This window comes from Takifugu rubripes, unplaced genomic scaffold (assembly GCF_901000725.2).
Source record: "Takifugu rubripes unplaced genomic scaffold, fTakRub1.2, whole genome shotgun sequence".
Lineage (NCBI taxonomy): Eukaryota > Metazoa > Chordata > Actinopteri > Tetraodontiformes > Tetraodontidae > Takifugu > Takifugu rubripes.
Window position 1 is genome coordinate 66,579 of NW_021821664.1, and position 12,970 is coordinate 79,548.

The 12,970-nt window shown below is 41.1% G+C and overlaps 1 pseudogene; it reads right to left on the reverse strand.

The window, feature by feature from the left end:
* The window catches only part of LOC115248741 (X-linked interleukin-1 receptor accessory protein-like 2), a 30,639-nt pseudogene extending 20,863 nt beyond the window's left edge, over positions 1–9,776 (reverse strand).
* Positions 9,777–12,970: the final 3,194 nt, after the last annotated feature.

Below are 12,970 nucleotides of genomic sequence, written 5' to 3' on the forward strand. Positions count from 1 at the left end.
GGCCAGAACGTAAAGCTCTTTATCCTGAAATCAGCCCCTCTGTGTCAAATCAGGAAATATTCTGTGAATCAGAATCTGTGGAGTAATTGATCTGGTCTCTGTCCATCCCATGTTCCAGAAATAACTAGTCAAAGAAAAAGTTGCTGGGTTACCTGACACACCCGGCTAGTTTTTGTCAGGGAAGAAGACCTCAGCATCTTTAATCTGTGTCACACTATAGCCCCCTTTGGCAGCAGTTTGTTGTATATGACCCCAAACAGATGTTTAACCAACAGTTATAAACAGTGTTTTTTGTCATATTCTCAGTTGACACACACTTTTCTGGGTGCTCATATTGTCCATAATTTGGAATAATACACATAATAAGTGTATTATAAGTGTCCCGAGTTAGAAGAGGTTCATCTAAAGCAATTGAAACGTGTTATTTGTCACTCATGTTGTTACCTGACTTCCACTTTCTTGATGTGTCCTGCAAGTTCTTCCACAAACTTCTCTCCTTTCATCAAGTAGACAATAGGCTGTTTATTTTCTCCACTGTAGCCAAAAAATGCCTTGCAGTCCAAACTCAGGGGCATTCCTGCAACAAGAATTCAAAGAGACAGATATTTCCAACTTGATTCTTAAGGAGTGTCCTGAGGCACTCCCAGGCCAGCCTAGAGACGCTCAGCACTTTAACAAAATTAGCGGTATTTTCTAGCGTGGATCAGCACTTTCACATTGCCAGCACTAGCTGGTCTGACCTCCCTGAGAGGGGCGTGGCTGTTTTCCTTTCTCTCATATGTCATTGGATCATTGCATTTACAATGTCATCATTACATCTTTACGAGCACCAGACAAGTGTGAGGTAACCAGTGGACAGCAGGAATGTCAACTTTGGTTTGTACTTTGCAAATTTGGCCCTTTTTTTCAAATTTACAAGCTCAGTGCAGATTGAACAATGTCTGAGTGATAATGTGTCAAATGTATTGCTCCAGTGATTAGGCAAAGGAGAAACTCCAGAATAATTTCTCTAAAGAATTTTTGAAAATAAATACTCTGTCTGGTCAGGAAACTGCAACAGTACCCAGGGGCACCATGGCGCCGCTTCCGAGATGGAGATGCTCAGGAGGTAGAACCAGAGCTGAGTGGCCGTATATTAATGTGCAAAGTTGGGACACTCTGAGTGTCCCAGGGTGGCAATATTTTTGCAAAAATCTGCCTCCGAATATTCCTTCCCTGCCAGAGCTGAACAGCTTGCGGATCTTGTGATTTGTAAGGGCACTGTCACGATAGCTAAGAACATCATCGTCATCATCATCATTTAATTTAGTAGGACGATGTTGGACGGCTTTCAAATTACAGGCAAAACAGCGGCATCTTGCTAATTTCCTGGGTCAATAGCAGGACCCAGGACGAAATGCCATGACAACCCTTTCACAGTGCCAAACGTCACCCTGGGACAAAGAGCTAATTTTGTGCAATGTGAAAGAGGCCATATTCTTTCCAGCCTGTCTTGAGTCTACCTCGGGGCCTTCTTCTGGTAGGACATGTCCCTAGGAACACATCCCTAGTCAGGCGTCCAGGTGACATTTGAAAGAGATGCCTGAGCCAACTCAGCTGACACCTCTCAATGGAAAGGAGAGGCGGTTCTACCCTGAGCTCCTTCCGAGTGACTGAGCATTTTAGCCAACCTCTAAAGAAGCACATAGCCTCATTTTGGGTACAGGAATCTGATCTTGTCCTTTCGGTAACTACCCGAAGTTCATGACCATAAGTGAGTGGGAACATAGACTGACCGCTAAATCTAGATCTTCACATTTTGACTCGGCCTGTTTCTTTACCACAATCGTCCAGTACTCCAACCACAAAAGACCCCGAGATACTTGAAGTCCTCCACTTGAGGCAGGACCTCTCTACAACCCAAAAAGGGCAAGCCACCCCCCTTTTACGGTCCATTTGCATTACCACTGTAAAGAACCACACCAGGGTCCAGTTGCAAGCAACCGAGACCCACATTTTTAAAGGGACAGAAGTGCATTTCTGTGGTCCAGGTCGTTAGTCCAGACATACCAGGCAACAAACCCTCACACAAATTCACACTAACAAACAACAGCTGGCAAACAAATGCAGTTCATCTGACTATCTGATAATAATAGGGCTTGCTTCCTTACAAGGGAGGGTGATAGACAGCAAGGCGCAGGTGACAATTATGACAAGAGGCTTATATGCAGACTCAGTCAATCAATCAAACACTCAGGATTCTACACTTTATGTAGCATCTGTTACAATCAAAATTGTCTCTAGGCGCTTTGCAGATGCCCTGATCTCAACCAGATTGCAACCGTAACTTGCTTTTGCAGCACGTAACATCAAGAAGTTTATTTCATCTGGATGGGGTGGTAAAAACAGCAATTCCACGATTCAGTGTCACCCACAACTCAAAGGCTCCCAGTGTAAACTATTACTGATACTCACTAGAGTGAATCACTAATTAATTTCATTTGTGAATATATATTTATAAAAATATATTTTTCTTCCCATGCACATATTTTTCATATAACCTGTATAAAGGTCTTGTCAAAGTACTGCAACAAATGACCCCTTCTACACTTATATTTGATGACAGTTCTAATTACTACATCTTTAATGCCTATTTAGTGACAATTGATTAGCTGGGAGGGCTGGCCTCATTTTAAATGAACAGATTAAATTAGACTGAAATTACTGACTGAAATTAAATTTTTGACAGGCTTAATTAAATGGCTATTCACAAGGGGTGTGTTTTAAATTATACACCAATGGACTTACTTGCAGTTATTATTTCACATAATTTTTCAGGATCATTATTTTAAGCGTTGCTTCCTGTAATTTAAAAACCCATTATATTGAATTTTTCAGGATCAATCACTATAGTTTATTGTAGTAGAATATGCCATTCAGTTGTTCATTGGACTCAGACCATCTTTAATATTTGGACATATTAATATTTGGATGGTCCCACCGCGTCTGGTCTGGCCTTTGAGTGCCTTTTTTGATCCTTGTGATTTTAATTTGCTCCCAACAGGAGTCACACCATAACCCCACCCCCCACCCAAGATGAGAAAAGCCATTGGCCCGATGGCATTAACTCCAGGACTGTGCAAATCAGTTCTGTGGAATACTTCTACACATCTTGAATGTCAGGGTGAGTCGTAGAGAGTTCCACTCCTGTGGGAAAATAACCCTGACCCAACCCTCATGTGTGGTCCAGTTCCTAGGCAGCACATCCCAGGAAGCCCAACCACTTCAGGCCAGTGGCTTGAACCTTCACCTGATAAAAATGATGGGGAAGATTGTTCTCACCAACCTGGTGACACCTGGTGAGCAGCGAGGTTGCAGCCGTTCATATCGATTGGGCTTTGGTGTGGAAGATGCTATCATCTCCCTGCTGCATTGGTCAGTTTCACATCTGGAGAGTACTGGGAGCACTATAAGGGACATGTTCTTTAACCTTCTGAGTGCTTTCTACACAATCCATTAACCATTAAATCTTGGATTCTTAAGGGTGGGATATTAGAATTTTAGCATGCAGAACTACGGGGAAAAGTTCCTCCCACCCTGGCTCTATTACTGATCCCTCCCTCCTTCCTACTGCATGTCTCCCAGAATCCACATTCTTCTTCTTCCCACTCCACAAACAGTCCAATGAAGTATAAAAACTACTAAACATGAACGAGAAGTAGATGTTACTCTCAGTCACAGTGCACAGAGGACACAGTACCAACAGTCACAGAGGATAAACACAGTATTTTTGAAGAGTAATCCAATGAGGTAAAACACATAATTAGCCGAAGCTACACAGCCACTGCAGCAACAAAAGCAAACTTGGCAGCAAATTTTAGTAAAAACTTTCATCGTATTTACAAGAGGACAGCTCAGAATCTGGACGTCCTCAAGAGACAAGAGAGCAGAAGAGCAGTGGAAAAGCTTCAGAAGGGGCAGCAACCTCCACATCCATTAAATCCTTTTCAGATCCACAGGTGTACATCACGGCTATGCCATATCGATGTTCACTTTGTAATGTTTCTCTCACATTCCAACTCTCCTTATTGCTTTTCAGTGAGTTTAGAGTTTGTTACTTTGCCTTGAAAAGGCCACTTAAGCCACCAGGAGAATCAGATGCTTGCTGATGCCTGCGAGCAGCTTGCAGCGTTGCTTCCTCAACTAAAGTGCGTATGCACATGTAAGTTAACAGAATGGGAGGACAGAGTAGGGCCCTTCAACCAATTAGAAACCACTCGACCAGAAGAGGTTGATTGGTCATAGATGCTGGATAAAGAGACAAAAACTAAAAATATGAATGCACAAACATACAGACCTTTCCTTAACGAGAGATGAGAACATAAAAAAAACATTCTCAACGTTAATATGTAGTTTTTCAGACCAGACTTTGAATACCCCATCCGTTAACCTCCATTCCACACATAAAAGTGACAAAAATATTCCACTTAAGGCATCTCTCCGGGTTAGCCTCCAGACATTCCAAAGCCATTCCAAGTGTGAAAATGCTTTGACAGTAAAAACATGAAACTGTGTCCTCAGGGACCAAAACACACCAGAGATGGAATTTACCATTTCTACTGGACGTTAATAATATACTAATAATAATAATAATAATAATAATAATAATAATAATAAAATATAATAATAATAATAAACAACAACAACAATATTAATAATGATAACAACAACAACAACAATAATATTGTTGTTATTACAATACAATAATAATAGTAATAATATTAGTAGTAATAATAATAATAATAATAATAATACATTGAATTTAAGAATCATAAGCAAGCATGGTTACTTCTCACACCTGCAACAAGAGCATAAATATTTTTTCTATGTGAACAGAAAAAACAAGAAGGAAACAGCTGTTACCTGCTATGACTTCTGTCAACTGTGTCTGCTTCTCTGGAGGGAAAAGAACCCTGGGAGGGTGGGTTGGTCTGGAGAGCTGGGAGTGATAAAGTTTTAGAAGCGTAAGGTAAAGGATAATAAAAGACGAAAATAGATGGTTCGTATTTACTTACAATTTAAGTAAAATGCTAATCAATACATCTAAATCAGAGCAGTTGTATTGTAATTATTTCTGTTTTTTTTATTTCCTATTATATTTGTGTGATTCTTTTCTTCACAGTATTAGGCTACACAATCTGATGAAGATTTGGAATTAACGGGAAGATAGAGATTTATCATTAAGAATTCAAAACAATAATTAATGCAGGGTTTATGACTTTTGCAGTTACCTCAGAATTCCTTTCAAAAATACTGTTGTATTTTTATTGTAGTTCTTTCTAACTGATTAATGGCCTGCCCAAAAAACACGTCACCACCTTGATTTAACTAAGCAAAGAGGTACGAGCCTCCTACTGGGTAATTACTGTAGAGGCCATTATCTTTCAGCTGGCAACAGTTATCTAAGAGTAAGTGATGCAGTAAGCAATATCTCATGTTGGAACACTCATCCTGTGCTCAAGGGAACCATATTAGTCTGTTTGAAAACGATCAAACCATTTTCCTGCATTAAGCAGGGAAAACCCCAAAGGAGATTGCAGAAACTACTAAAATTGGATTAAGAACTGGAAACTGCCCATTATTAATAACTGTAAGGATACTGTGGACCCATCAGTTTCAAGAAATGTGCTCTGGAAAAAATCCTGAATGATGAAGGTTTTGTGAAATGAGATCTTAGAAAACCACCAGCAGAACTCAACTCTGGGCTTAGTGGTGAAGTAAGAGCGCATCAACAGGGGCAATGCACGCAAGGAAGCCAAGGAAGTAAGAAAACCACTCAGGAAAAAAAGGCTTCCATTTGCTGGGGAGCATTAAAGACACATTTTTCCGTCGTAGATCGGCCACCACAGAGTCCACGCTTGGAGAATCTTTGGGTTGTGATGGAGAAGCTTGTGTCCAGCTCTCCCCACCATCAATACAAGATCTTGGTGTAATACAGTTCTGCACAGAAATAAATCTTGTGACATTGCAGAAACTTGACCTGTAGGTGTGGTGAGGCTGCGGCACCAGGGGATGCTGGGGTCTACAAGATTAGATGGAGCTCGTGTCTTGTGTTGACTGAGTGTCCCTGGCACCATGTTGCTGTGTGTATGTGCCTGTTTATGACGATATCTGTTTCATTATTCTTTCTTGAGGAACAAAAGGAGTCCAACTTGGGTATCTCAGCAGTAGGACACAAGAATGGCAACTATGTATTAAAGCTGCTAAAGCAACAGGTAACAAGGTATTTCATTATGGTCGCTAACTATTTTAACGCTTGTTAATCTCAATTTACTTATTTCAAGCTTCGGTGTTTCAGCGAGGCCAGATCATACTGACATCTATCCAGGCCAGTTACGGGAGTGGCAGTGGAATATGGAACCATAATATTGAATATTATGGCTTGTGACAGTCCACAGGTGAAGCACATGGAGGTCCAAATGAATAGGCAGATGGAGCTGCGAAGGTGATTCATCCAAAAACCATGCAATTTAAACAATTTAGGGATCACCCAAATAAAGACAGCACTAACACACAATGAATGGAGCTAGGAGAGAATTTAGCTGCAAACAAATAACTTACATGGTGATGGCATGTTGACAGGAACAGGGACAGCAGATGATCTGACAATGAACTGCACACAAGGAAGAGGACGATGAGTTGGGACAAAAAATGTAAGTAAAGAATTTACAAAAAGAGAATATCCACTGGATTAATGAGAAAAAACCAACAAGAAACTAACATCACAGATCCAGTTATCATGATGTAAGATAAGAAGGTGGAGAAGAAGATAGGATAAAGAAAGACAGGAAGTGGAGGAAGAGGATTGGGTTAGTCCAAATGAAGAGCATGAGGAATAATGGGAAACTTCAAAATGGTGACCTGGTTGTGTCGAACTGTTTGTGTTGTCAGCTAATTATACCCAAGTTTGTGTTTTCTGTTTAATCAAAGCAGTGCGTAATTGATAAAGTATTCTGTCCTTCCAATAGAAAGGACTTATCTATACACATATACAGTATATGTGTGTGTGTATGTGTGTATGTGTGTGTGTGTATCTGTATATCTTTTCTGGCCAGTGTGATAACTATCAACACTGTGGAGCTAATAAGGTGAAAGGTCATCTTGCAGAGTGATGGGGGAGGGGGGTCAGAACTCTTTGAGAACTCTCTCTTGACTGGCCAAAACCGAGGTAACATGTTTACAGAGTTAAACCCATCAGCTGCATTTTGTGTTGAGAGTTTGAATTTACAATTTCTTGGTGGTGTGTTGTTGGAGTGCTAAACACACAGCTAAAACAAAGAAAAAAGACAAAGAAAAATATAAATTCAGCCTGTCGGCAACATTTGGCTGGTTATGTCATGTTTTTTTGTTCTAAAGTTTTAAGTTCCATGATGGAATTTCAGGCTGTTTGTGCAAGTGTATTTCATGAGAAGCTTTTACAGTTTGGATTGTGCGCACTGTAAATAATCAGGATTTGTCTGTTGACTGTAATTTAATGTATCATCATTTCTCTCTTTTTTTATCTCTGGAGATCTATATATTTTTTCCATTTCTACATGCACAGTTGTGTTGCTGTCACTAGAGTTTTAGAGTACCTTGCTACCAAGACCCACCAACATACAGCTGCTACATCCAGGCGTCGACATGGTAGCAGAAGTGCCATAATAGACCTTCAAGATGCCACATGGCACAAAAGAACCAGCTGCCAACAGGCAAGACCCAACACATACACACAAGAACAAACCACAAGAAAGTTCCATTATGGAATACCCACACAACCAGACAGAGCTGAGTCACTAGCAGCCAGTAACCAGACTAGCAAATCTTTGCACAAATGAGCATCGAGTGTGGCAGGTGGCAGGGACACTGTTGATCTGTTCCCTTGCAGCACAGCAAGGGATCAGATCAACGGTGTGCTTTGACCAAGATGATGGATAAATATGAGTCAGTCCAAGTCCAGATGTGATTTGTTAATAGACCCCTACAAAAAACTCAGAACGACCATCCAGGATGAGTAAACTAATATCCAACTACACCTGGATCATAGAAAACCTCAAGCAGATAAACAACAGGAAGAAAATACTGAATTGAAAGGCTGAAAAGTGACTTTTAGAAAATGTTGGGAGTTAAATCCAGGCTGTGGTGTCAGGTGGGGTGATTGGTGCACTCTGGGCTGTGATGTGGGTTGGAGGATGTACTCAACAAGCCTTTGTCCCTCAGGGATAGGGACACTCTGACTTGTTCTCTGTCATAGCAACAGCTAAGATTCTGCAAAGGACCCTCAGCAAGAGAACCCTCAGGACACTTTTAGTCCAGGTCAGCACTGGAAATATTGTAAACACAGTCAGGCTAAGAAAAAACATATTTGTAGAAGAATATTATAATATAGAATATTTTATTTTTTAATTCTTTAATTTTAGTGACTGCAAGAGCTTTCCAAATCTTTCACAACTTCTAAATAATTAAATTATAATGAAAATCTTGTTTATTATATGCAACTATAAACATGAGGTTCTTTTTCTTGTTTTAGGGGGTCGTCTAATTATTAGGTTAACATCTTAGCTATGCTGCTATAGGCTGAGGCTGCCAGGGTCCAGAAACATGATCACCTGACAGGCCTCTGTCACCCTGCTGGGTCATAGCCTCCTCTCCTCTCCTCTCCTCTCCTCTCCTCTCCTCTCCTCTCCTCTCCTCTCCTCTCCTCTCCTCTCCCCGACCAGTGATGTTATTTCTTGTGTAGTTTTTCTGCCCCCCCGCCCCCCCTTCTGTATTCATGTACAGGTATCACTGCCTTCATAAGCTGTATGCTGACCTACTGACCTCCGACCCCGCTGACCCACTCAACTCAACTCTACCGGCAGCTTATTTTAATTAATATTATGTTTCTCTATGTTCTACCTATTCTCTCCTCCCCCTTCTCCTCTCTCTCTATCCAGCCCCCATCAGCAGGAGGGTCCCCCTATATGAGCCTGGTCCTGCTCAAGGTTTCTTCCTGTTAAAGGGGAGTTTTTCCTTGCCACTGTGGCTTGTTGGGGGTCAGGCCCTGGGATTCTGGAAAGCGCCTAGAAATAATTCTCATTGTAACAGATGCTATATAAATAAAGATTGATTGATTCTTTGTATTATCTTGAAATGTATTGATAGTTTTATAGTTAATGTTAACAGCCAACCATCCCTTTCCAAATGTGCCCATAAATAATAATACAAAAAAATCTATATTCTGTATATTAACCAAACTTTGCTTCAAAAAAGGAAAAATGTTTTTGGTTTTGTGAACACAGTATGATCATCAGTGGCAGCTTCTTACCTGTGACCTTTAGCAGTAATGTTCTGCGTACCAGTCTGGAGCCATACTGCAACTCACAGGTGTAGTTCCCGCCATCACCCTCTTCCACCTCAGGAATCCAGACATGTGTGCTGTTTGCTACAATAGACTTCCTCCATTCGATTTGTTCACACTCCTGCCAAGACACCACATCAAATCACAATCAAGAACACATGCAGAACCCACTGACTGTATGCCCGAACTGTTCTCATACCTTGTACCAATTCATCTGTGGTTGCTTGTATGGAGCCAGGTAATCTTCAATATCTGGGCAGCTCATCATTTTGCCGTGAGTTATCTCAGCTTTCTCCATGTAGCGCATTTTGCTGCTGAAGCACTTCCCCTCGTCACTGGCCTCTATGGTCACTGACATCGACACTTTCATGCAGTAGGTGGAGTTCCTGGACAGATTCAAATACCAAATACAAAAGCGCTATCACACTGGTCCAATCACCCTGAAACAGCTTCATCATCGCACCACATCCTGAACATCATGAAACAACTAGAAAAACAAATGCAAAAACACCAAATGTGCTTCTTACCACACTCTGAAATTAAAATATCTGGGCCATTAGAGGTGCCAGCAAACATCAGGCCTGCTTTTAAAGAATAAATGCAAGCCCCTGCTGAGCATCTTCCACATTTGCCCGACCACAGGGCGTCACCACCTTTGCTTAACCAACATGTGGTCATGTCCTTTGTGCTTCAGCTCCTGGTTAATGTTGTACTTAGATCTTCGAAAGCAGTTTCTGTGTGTTTCCAGAAGAATGGAAGGAAATTAAAACATTATGAAACTGGGCTCCAGAGTGAGCATGTTGTAAACGCTAGCCCATCCTCTGTAATGTAAAAACAGAACATTTGGAAGAGATTGTTTAAACAGGTCCTGAATGTCTTCACACACACACACACCACCCCCATCAACATTGGGTAAACAGGCTGCGAAAGTTTTAAGACTGTATCAAGGCTGCTGTTCTCTTAACCAGACTAATCTCTACATTTCTGTCTTTCTTTGTTTCCTACTTCTGAGGGAGCAAGAACAATGCTAGATTAACTATTCACTGAAACTCTTTATCAAAACAATTTCTTGTTACTTATACTGATGTATCTGCTGCACCAATGATCACATTAGGCTAATGAATGACATCTTTGGGGATTCATTTTCTTGGCCTCTAACCTCTGCACAAAGCAATTATGGGGTAGGAAAGCATCCAAGCATTTACTAAAGACACTTTTTCACCAGGCAATGTCAATGCAACACAGTACAGTAGGAGGGTGGTACTGTCGCGGTGATTTTCCATTACACTAGCATACCACCATGGTGTGGTCGTGTCTTTAAAGTAAAGCGGGCTGAAACGCTTATCCATTAGACTTTTACATGTATACAACTGTGGAAAACACTGAAATGTCTCTGATCATTTACTCCTTTTTACTGTTTTCTCATCTATTCTAAAGAATACCTTGTTCATAACAGTTGGCAGGTAACTGCAAGACATGAGAACAACCTAGAATAAGGCTAGTTTATTTCATTGAAATTAGTAGTGAAGTGCAAACTAGAAGCAGAGGATGGAGTTAGCACTGATGGCTAATTAGCTATTATACATCATATATTACAAACTACATATTATACAAAAATATACATAACACAAATTATATAAATTATGCATTTTAAAAATTATATAATAAGAGCTGATTGAAGAGGGTTTGGATGGGTGGATGGGTTAGGGGGGCGGTCCATGGAAATATCGAGAGATGTCCTTCAGAGGAGCAGACGTTACTTAGTAGATCTATCATGGAGGAGGGGGCCTGGTTATTGCGTGCTCTGAGTTTAGGGGAGAGAATTTCCAACTGTATTTGTTGTGTAATGGGGAGCCAGTGAAGATTTTGGAGAACAGGGGTGATGTGGTCTTGGGAGATGGTGCAGATGAAAAAAAACTGCAACAGAGCTATGGATGTTGTGTAGTTTATTGATGACTTTGGATGGTAGACCATAGAGGATGCTAACTCACTATTGAGAGTCAGAGATGAGTGAGTGATGTTGGTGATGGCTTTGGTGCAGGTATACATTTGGATGTCATTGGCATAGCAGGGAAACTGGAGGCCTCATTGACAGATGGTCTGGGCACAGAGGAGCATGTAGAGAATGAGCTGGATGGGGCCAAACATCAACCTCTGTGAGACACCCTGTGACAGGGGCAGTGGCAGAGGTACAGTTTTTTTTATACTGAAACTGGTGTCTGTTGGTGAGGAAGGAGTGAATTCAAGAATTCTGAAAGTTGGGGTCCAGTTGTGTTTCGTGGAAGGGATAGGTATTTCTATGTGAATAATGATAGCAAGGTGGTTAAAGATCTGGAGATTGGGGCTAGATAACTGTTGAATGCTGAGACTGGTGGAGCACACCAAGTAAGGAATGTGTCCACAACTGTGTGTTGGGAAAATAATGTGTTGGATTAAGTTGAGACATTGTAGAAGATACAGAAATTATGTGGCTGGTTGCTTACCTTATATACATCATTGATGTGTAAAATAAATTGTCCAGGAGAACAAAAAGTGAGATGGTGGATAACTGGGTCAAAATGAGGAAGGAGGGATGTGGCTTGGTTTAGGGGATAGATGATGGCTGTGAACATGGACCAAACAGTTTGTAGGTGAGATGTTTCAAAGCAAGTTGGTGGTCTGGATAGTTTTTCTGAAGATGGCAGCAGTGATACCTTGCTGGCTCTCAGCATAGGCTTTGTCTATGTAAATGTATCCTGGGAAGGATACATTTTTAACCTTTTGTTGATATTGTTTTAATGTCCCCCAAACTCAGATCTGACTTTCCCCAACAGTTTCACCTGTTCCTGAACCCAGAATAGGTTTTTATTGGAGTTGGCTAAATTACTAACATTTCATGAATGAGACCCAATGATTCAGGGTTGACTTTGACTCAATATGGAGGACAAGCACGAGGAAAGTCCTCTCAATACATAGCATAAAATAATTTTGTAGATTATTCTCTCTGTTTGACTCATATACACTGCTCAAACAAATTAGAGGAAGTCTGTGTAGATTCTCAGTCATCCAGGTCATTGTTATCCAACGTAGTTTTTACGGATACTGGCCAGAGAAGACCGCTGGTTTGAGAGGGGTGTCAAGGAAGCCATCCATGTCAAATTGGAAAAGTCATCCTTAAACAGAGGTGGTGGGCTGAGGCACTTCCTAACACCCACATACAATGCAGTCCTCCACTCCTTCCAACAGCAAAACAAACATTCACACCATTCCAGGAGACCTGGTGACTCACCACCAAGTGAGACACCTCAACTGAAACTAGGTGAATGACCCTACCAACGACCCTGCCAACGACACTCAGGTGACCACTCAGATCATTAACATGCCAATGGTCCACAGGGGCTATATTTTCAAGCTCTGTCCCCAGCGAGTTCAGAACTGAAGAAGCCTTCTGGATAGAAGGTGAAACGTCTTCAAAAGAGAAGAAACACAGTCCAGTTGACAGAGAAAACTACCTTGGTTGCATTGGCCAAATAAATTACTTGATGAACCAGAATATTCTTTGATTAAACAAGGATAAAACTGAGCTGCTGGTCTTTGTTGCCAACAACGAATAGGAAAAGGTGAGATATCAGC